Genomic DNA, 8,838 nt, shown 5'->3' on the forward strand with positions numbered 1-8,838 from the left:
CAGCACTTCCTGGTTTAGAGGCGCCGGAACCGGGCTATCCCAGAGGGAGCGAGGGAGTATCTGCCCTTGGTTGGGATGTGGTTCTGCGAAGTTCGCTCTTGGAGGGTCTGGTGACCCCTGGAGCAGCTCTAGGGCCTATAGGTTTCCTGGCACCGTCGCCCTTGTTTTCTGTCCGCGTGGCGCCAGGCTTTGGGGCTTTGGCGCGGCAGGTGCCAGAGGTCAGTTAGGCGCGGCCTCTGGCCACGGCTCCTCCTTGGTCCTGGGAGGACCCCCGGCGCCCTCTAGTGCCAGTCAAGGTCTGGCCGCGAAGGTTGGCGGTCTGGGAGCGGCCCCTGCGTGGACCACTTACGGCGTTCCCTTTTGTGGGCTTTTTTCAAAGTAGGTCTGTGGGAATAATGTCTTTCATTAAGTGCCTCCTGAAGACCAAGCTTGAGTCTCAACCTTAATGGCACTTTTGTGAGAGGCTGGCTCTGACCAGAAGGACATGCATTTTCTCCCATTACCCCCCGTAATTTCTTTATAGCATTTAACCACATCGTTTATACGTTTGTTTCTTTTGACCAGGTGCCTGAACCAGCCTGAGGACAAGCACCTTCTTGCCTTAGTTACTGTTGTACTGTACCGCCACCGCTAGATGTCATGCCTGTCGCCTGAAGTGAAGTCGCTCAGTCGTGTCCGACTCTTTGCGATCCCTTGGACTGTAGCCTACCAGTCTCCTCCGTCCATGCAATTTTCCAGGCAAGAGTACTGGAGTGGGTTGCCATTTCCTTCACCAGAGGATCTTCCCGACCCGGGGATGGAACCTGGGTCTCCCGCATTAGTAGTTGCCCAATAAACATGTTTGACTACATTCATTAATCCCTGAAATTGTGAGGGATTGCCAGAAGTGATGTTGCAGGAAAGGGGAACCCCAGCTAGGAGCAGAGAGTGGGTTTTCATCTAATAATCGGAAATGAATTGTATGAGGAGATACATACGCTGACAAAGCAAGATACTTTATTAGGTAAGGGCGTCTGGACAGAGAGCAGCAGGGTAAGGGAACCCAGAACTGCTCTGCCACTTGGCTCAGCCTCAGGTTTTATGATGATGGAGTTAGTTTTCTGGTTGTCTCTGGCAGATTATTCTAAGGGTCCTTTCTGGTGGCACATGCATCACCCAGCCAAGATGGATTCCAGTGAGAAGGATTTGGAGAGGTTGGTAGGACTTATGTGAGGCAGGAAATGGATGGGCTTCAGTCTAGGCATTTACAGTTGGGCTACTGTTCAGCTTCCTGGGATGAGCGCCATTCATCACCAGGTGCCTATACATTTCCTGAAGCAAAAGACAAATGGGCTCTAGGACTACATATTTAAGACCGGACTCCTATCTATGTTTTGAGATCTCAGCAACAGGAATAGGGTAAATAACCAGACATTAGGCATTTTTATGGCAGGGACCGAGTGGGACTAAACCCTATTAAAAGACTGTTAAGAGGTAATCACACACCTCCCATCCTTGGGGCAAAGGAGATGTTTCACATGTGCGGAAAGTCTCCTTGGGGGTCAAAAGGAGGGGGGAGCGCCATTGCATAATATATGATGCTAATACGTGATCCCATAGGCTCCTGGACCGAAATCTATCTTGGAAAAAACCTGCACACTCATGGTGGGGAGGGTCCTAAGGCAGGTCAGATGTGGAAAAAGAAACCAGGTAATTGGCTAAAGGTAAACAAAGACCTGGAAGAACTGACCTATATAAATGACTTAACTACCCCTTCACTACACTCCTCCTTATTCAGGGAGACACCCCACACCCTTTCTATCCTAGTATGCATCCCTGGCTTGCTTCTATCTTAACAAACTATTTCTCTCTGTGTTCTCCCACTTTTGGTTGTGCCATATCTCTAAAAATAAACTTTGTACCTGTATTTAGTTTTTGCCTCCGTGAGAAATACATTTTTTCATTGGGGGCAAAGTTCCAGGGAAAAATAGCTCTACCTCTAGCCCTTGCTGGTTTGGAGGCTAGGATTCCAGATTTTTGTCCAGGCTACTCAAGTTCAATTCCTGGGCAAGGAATTAAGATATCATTTTACACCACCACCCACTGCTGCCTGCCAAAATCATACAGATTGGCATCTCCTCTCTTTCACCTTTCCCAAATTCTTCTGGTTGGTAGTAGCTTGTAGTTCCACTTCCTTACCAGGACCTCCTGTTTTAAGATAACTCATGCAAGTGGTTACTATCTTTCCTGATCAGGTCAGTGGTTCCCCTAAAACCCCCCTGCTGAGACTTCATTCTCAAGATATTCTTTGGGAACTGGGACACGGGTCTCTTTGTTCTGTAACTACTTCCTGCTGAGAGTGGGCATAACCCTGCCTAGTAGAAATCTCTTGCCACCTGATCTAAATCAAGGTATTCTGTGCCTCAAATTAGCATTCATCCTAATAGTAACAGTTGAGCCTGAAGCTGTTGGACCCTGTCAGAAATGAACCATGTAAACAGTTGAAGCAGACAGTGGCCAAGCATGAGGTCTAACAGGATGGTCATCGCTGGGCGAAGCAAAGGAAGGCAAAATTTGAGGCGAGGGCTGTAGGTTGTGTGACTTTTCCTCTGATTATTGGTGGCGCAGTTAACAAGGCAGTGCTTCACGAATCTTGTGCTCAGCTTGACATTACCATCCTCTGCCTGGGTAGGGGCTCCAGTTCTGCAGAACTCACAGGTATTGTTAGGCATATTCCTTGAGGAGGAACCAGGACCTTGCCCCAAGGCTGTACCACTATTCAACTATTCCTCCCTGGTTTTTACTTCGCCTCTCTTCCCTGATTAGCAACTGTGTGAATTTGCCCTTTGAAGCTCAGGGAAGGTCCAGGAGGCTGAATGAAGTTTATATCCTACAAACAAGAAACAGGGGACATGGAAAGGATTTGTATTCTGGAGTCCCAGGGAGTTCTGAGTTTTAATTTGGGAAACTGGGTGATGATGGCTCTGGCCATTTCCCGCTAAAATGAGGCATAGTCCTACCTCAATTTGGAGAACAGACACTAAATTGGAAGTATTTCTGAGTTCTAAGTCCTGGATCTGAGTTTAGTATGATTAAGATCTCAATCCCTTGGGAATTTAGGAGAATAAGCCTGAAACTCAGTCTGGACTTGCACTTCAAGGGAGACTTGGAACCAGATAGCCAGTTATTTATTTTTAAATTTTTATTTATTTATTTTTGGTTGCACTGGGTGTTTGTTGCTGCGTGTGTGCTCTCTCTAGTTGTGGCAAGCAGGGGCCACTCTGTTGTGGTTCACAGGCTTTTCGTTACAGTGGCCTCTTGTTGTGGAGCATGGGTTCTAGTTGTGGCACACGGGCCCAGTAGCTCTGAGGCATGTGAAATCTTCCTGGACCAGGGATCAAACCCATGTCCCCTGCATTGGCAGGTGGACTGCTATCCACTATGCCCCCAGGGAAGTCTTGCCAGTTGTCTAATTTTATCTAAGTTTTAACTCCTGATGTAGTATTAACATATCTATAACAGGAGCTATTGGCCATTACTTATGTCTCCCCTTTTTGATTAATATCTGATCTAAAACAATTTTATTCTCTAAAATATTTAATAGTTACAAGAGGATACTGTTAGGTAGTTAGAATAGGAAACAGGAGTCCAAAATGGGGGTGGCTAAAAGATAAGGAAAGGAAAAGCCCGCAAAAACAGAACAAAGCAAGGTCAAAGCTAGGTCCGAGGACCGGAGTGAGGACCTCGGGTAGAAGAAACAGCACTCCTGGCTAGCCCAGTTTACACAGGGTGGGCCCAGGGGGAGGAGGAAACATATAAAAAGAGGAGCCAAAGGGCTGGGGCTCTCTCTTCTCCTGGAGTCTTTGGGTCAGCATTCCCTCACGCCTCGAGGGTGTGTTTTCCTGCTGTTTTCTAAATAAAACTGAGCTGTAACACAGAGCTGTAACACTGATCTGTCTAAGAGCTATAACACGGTCTGTTCAAGAACCAAGAGCTGTGATGCACCGAGGGCTTAAATGTCTGTCGCTTCAAATTTTTGTTGAGATGAGACAGAACTGAGGAGATTACACTTGCCTGACAGAAACCTTGAAACCATAAGATTGCAGCTACTAGTGGACACTGATTTGAGAATGGCTAATGCCATTCTAAGCTAGTCTGACATAGCTGTTCTCAGCAATACAGGAACGTGTCTGAAATCCACAATGGTCCAACGGTCACCTAATTTTACCTTGAATGTCTGAACCAGTTGCTCTGTTTTGACTTTGGAATGTATTTACATTTCCCTCCTCAATGGATGTCAAAGCAGATGTCACTGTTAACAGTCTCTGTGCCTTTCTAAATATAGAAGATGCAAGAACTTGGGCTCATAAAATCTTCTGAAAATAGTTATCTCAAGGTCTGTTCTGCCAGTTTTTCGCACAGCATGGAGTGCCTCATTCCTGGTCTCCACCCTGAACTCCTTTCAGGGGCTGTTGAAGGTCAGTGGCCACAGTGGCCATTGACTGAGCTGGTTTGGTCAGTGGTTCCCCTATCAATGGCATTCAGTTGCTTCTAAGAGTTAATAATCCCCCTGAATACATATGAATATTCACCTACCATGGGAGGGTTGGCAGTGTAGTAGAAGGTCCATCCCATTTGGACCAGGGGTCTAGGTTCAAATCTGAGCCCTGCCGTTCCCTTTAGTGCGTGTGTGGCTTTGGACATGTCACTTTAGTTATAAGTTTATTTCCTCTACAATGGTACCTATTTTTATAAGACTTCTTTGAAGACCCAAGAAGAAGACGGTTGTGAATGTTCCCACAGTGTGTATTGCTTTATGGGTCACAGAGCTTTATAGTTGCATAGGTTGTTTATGCTTGAACCACTCATGTAATCAGAGGAAATTTTCTATAAATGAGTGTATTTCTGCAAGATGGGGATGGGTGGGGCAGAAAGTTGACTAACGCATGATTTCCATCTTCAGACAATTCCTCAGTCCTCTCAACAGCCCTCAATGTATTTCTCAAGAATGTTCAGCTCTAGGACTTCCCTGGTGGTCCAGTGGTTAAGACTCTGCACTTTCAATGCAGCGGGCATGTATTTGATCCCTGATCACAGAAGTTCTGCATGCCGTATGTTATGACCAAAAAAAAAAAAAAAAATTGTTCAGCTCTAAAATTCTAGAATATCCCAGAAAGATGGGGCTAAGATCAATCAGAGACAGGTTTGTGGAGGAAATGAGAAGGAATTTTGCCCGGAAGGACGGACTAGAGAAAAGGTGTTTCATGTGGTAAAACAGTATGACAGGTGCACACAGGAAGTCATTCATTCCTTCCTCAAATATTTATTTACTATATGGTGCCTCTCCCTCTATACCCCCTCACCTTAACATGCACACACTAAGTCTTGTCAGCTCTGTCTTCTCTTTCTTCAGTAATCCAGCTTCCTTCTCTCTAAGTGACAAGCCTCTAATCTAAATTGCCAGAGCAGCCTCCTTACCTGTTTCCCTTTCATCTATTTTGGCCTGCTTCCAATTAGTTCTCCATGCGGTAGCCAGAGAATGCTTTTGAAGTTGCAAATCTAAGATTGTCGCACCCTTTTGTAAAACCTTTCAAGTTTCCTCTGACTCCAAGGATAAAGTTCAGACTCCTTAACCTGGCCTACCAGGTCTTGCATTACTGATCTCAGCCTACCTTCTCGGCCTCATCTCATATCTCATGGTATCTCTTTCCCCTTAGCTTTCTATGCCAAGAACCATTGACCTTTCAGTTCTAGAATAGGCCAGACAACTTTATGCCTCTGGGCTTTTGCGCATGTCAGTTCAGTCAGTTCAGTCCCTCAGTGGTGTCCGACTCTTTGCAGCCCCATGGACTGCATCACGCCAGGCTTCCCAGCCCATCACCAAATCCCGGAGCTTGTTCAAACTCATGTCCATCAAGTCGGTGATGCCATCCAATCATCTCATCCTCTGTCGTTCTCTTCTCTTCCTGCCACCTTCAGTCTTTCCCAGCATCAGGGTCTTTCCCAATGAGTCAGTTCTTTGCATCAGGTGGCCAAAGTATTGGAGCTTCAGCATCAGTCCTTCCATGAATATTCAGGACTGATTTCATTTAGGATTTACAAATGTAGCTCTCTGCTTAGCATTTCTTCCTTCCTTTTTCCTCTTGGCTTGTCTTTCAGGTTTCAGTTGAAATGGTAACAAAAGATAACATTTATTGGGTAGGTACTGTGTGTCATGGTTGTTCTTAGTGTATAAACTCATTTAATCCTCACTATAACTTCAAAAGGTAGATACTATTGTTGTTGTTTTTAGTTGCTTAAAGTGTCTGATTCTTTTCTCACCCCATGAACTATAGCCCACCAGGATCTTCTGTCCATGGGATTTCACAGGCAAGAGTACTGAAGTGGGTTGCCATTTCCTTCTCCAGGGGATCTTCCCAAACCAGGGATAGAACCCTTGTTTCCTGCATTGGCAGGCAGATTCTTTACCATTGAGCCACCAGGGAAGCCCCTTATAAATAAGGAAGGAGAGGTTAAATAACCTACTTAGTATTTGAGTTAAAATTTAAACCCAGACCAATTGGGCACATGAATTACTGCTGCCCTGTACATAAGCAGCATGATTATAGGAGACTTTTAACCCCACAGACTTAGATTCCCAGTTATTCATCTTGTAGCTAACTAAACCTATCCTTCATAGTACTTAAATAATCATAATTAATTAGTGGTGGCATTATACACTTAATGATTCCTCCCTGTGAGATTCTAAACTCATTATATTTCCAATTCCTAGCACAGTGCCTTGCACATGAGCAGTGCTCATTAAATATTAAATGAATAGATACCTTAACTAAAGAGCCTCTTGATGAAGGTGAAAGAGGAGAATGAAAAAGCTGACTTGAAACTCAGCATTCAAAAAACTAAGATCATGGTACCTTGTCCCATCACTTCATGGCAAATAGATGAGGAAAAAGTGGAAACAGTGACAGATTTTATTTTCTTAGGTTCCAAAATCACTGTAGTGACCGCAGCCATGAACTTAAAAGATGTTTGCTCCTTGGAAGAAAAGCTATGACAAACCTACACAGCATATCCAAAGCAGAGATGTTACTTTGTGAACTAAGGGCCGTGTAGTCAAAGGTATGGTTTTTCCAGTAGTCATGTGTGGATGTGAGAGTTGGATCATAAAGAAGACTGAGGACTGAAGAACTGCTTTTGAACTGTGGTGTTAGAGAAGGCTCTTGAGAGTCCCTTGGACAGCAAGGAGATCAAACCAGTTAATACTAAAGAAAATCAACCCTGAATATTCATTGGAAGGACTGATGCTGAAGCTGAAACTCCAATACTTTGGCTAGCTGATGGGAAGAGCTGACTCATTGAAAATGACCCCAGTGCTGGGAAAGATTGAGGGCAAGAGGAGAAGGGGACAACAGAGGATGAGATGGCTGGATGGCATGACTTATTCAATGTACATGAGTTTGAGCAAACTTGGGGAGATAGTGAAGGATAGGGAAGCCTGGCGCACTGCAGCCTATGGGGTCGCAAAGAGTTGGACATGACTTAGCAACTGAACAAGTACCTGAACATAAGGTAATATTTTTCCTCTCAGATTAATTCCTCAGTGGGGCTTCCCTGGTCTTCCAATGGCTAAGAATCTGCCTTGCAAGGCAGGGAACACTGGTTCAATCCCTGATCTGGGCAGATCCCACATGCCACAGAGCAACTAAGCCCTTGCTGACCTTGCACTCTAGTGCCCTTGAGTCACAGCTACCAAAGCCCGTATGCCTAGAGACCATGCTCCCGTGCTCTGCAACAAGAGAGTATCCCCCACTTGCTGCAACTAGAGAAAGCATGCAAGAAGCAGCGAAGACCCAGCTCAGTTCAGTTGCTCAGTCCTGTCCAACTCTGCGACCCCGTGGACTGCAGCACACCAGGCCTCCCTGTCCATCACCAACCTCAGAGCTTGCTCAAACTCATGTCCATCAAGTTGAAGATGCCATTCAACCGTCTCATTCTCTGTCATCCCCTTCTCCTCCTGCTTTTAATCTTTCCCGGCATCAGGGTCTTTTCCAATGAGTCAACTCTTCCCATCATATAGAAAATGTTTTGGAGCTTCAGCGTCAGTCCTTCCAATGAATATTCAGGACTGACTTCCTTTAGGATGGACTGGTTGGATCTCCTTGCAGTCCAAGGCACTCTCAAGAGTCTTCACCAACACTGCAGTTCAAAAGCATCAATTCCTTGGAGTTTTTTTATAGTCCAACTCACATATCCAGACATGACTACTGGAAAAACCATAGCTTTGACTAGATGGATCTTTGTCAGCAAAGTAATGTCTCTGTTTTTTAATATGCTGTCTAGGTTGGTCATAACTTTTTTCCCAAGGAGCAAGTGTCTTTTAATTTCATATCTGCAGTCACCATCTGCAGTGATTTTGGAGCACAATAAAATAAAATCTGTCACTGTTTCCATTGTTTCTCCATCTATTTTCCATGGAGTGATGGGACCAGATGCCATGATCTTCATTTTTTGAATGTTGAGTTTTAAGCCAGCTTTTTCACTCTCCTTTTTTACTTTCATCAAGAGGCTCTTCAGTTCCCCTTCACTTTCTGCCATAAGGGTGGTATCATCTGCATATCTGAGGTTATTGATATTCTCCCATCAATCTTGATGCCAGCTTATGCTTCATCCAGCTTGGCATGATGTACTCTGCATAAAAGTTAAATAAGCATGGTGACAATATACAGCCTTGACAAACTCCTTTCCCAAATTGGAACCAGTCTGTTGTTCCATGTCCACAGACCCAGTGTAGTAAAAAATGTAAACAAATAAATAATTTAAAATATAATAATTCATCTGAAAGGAAGTTTCCTTATATTT

The 8,838-nt window shown here is 44.7% G+C and overlaps 1 long non-coding RNA gene across 1 annotated transcript; it reads left to right on the forward strand.

The window, feature by feature from the left end:
- Window position 1: 1 nt before the first annotated feature.
- On the forward strand, window positions 2-1,910 carry LOC105610932 (uncharacterized). Its single transcript, XR_001039124.4, has 2 exons — window positions 2-378; window positions 565-1,910. It is a non-coding gene; the product is annotated as an uncharacterized LOC105610932 (long non-coding RNA).
- The last annotated feature ends 6,928 nt before the right edge of the window (window positions 1,911-8,838 follow it).

The sequence above is a fragment of the Ovis aries genome, chromosome 3, assembly GCF_016772045.2.
Source record: "Ovis aries strain OAR_USU_Benz2616 breed Rambouillet chromosome 3, ARS-UI_Ramb_v3.0, whole genome shotgun sequence".
Lineage (NCBI taxonomy): Eukaryota > Metazoa > Chordata > Mammalia > Artiodactyla > Bovidae > Ovis > Ovis aries.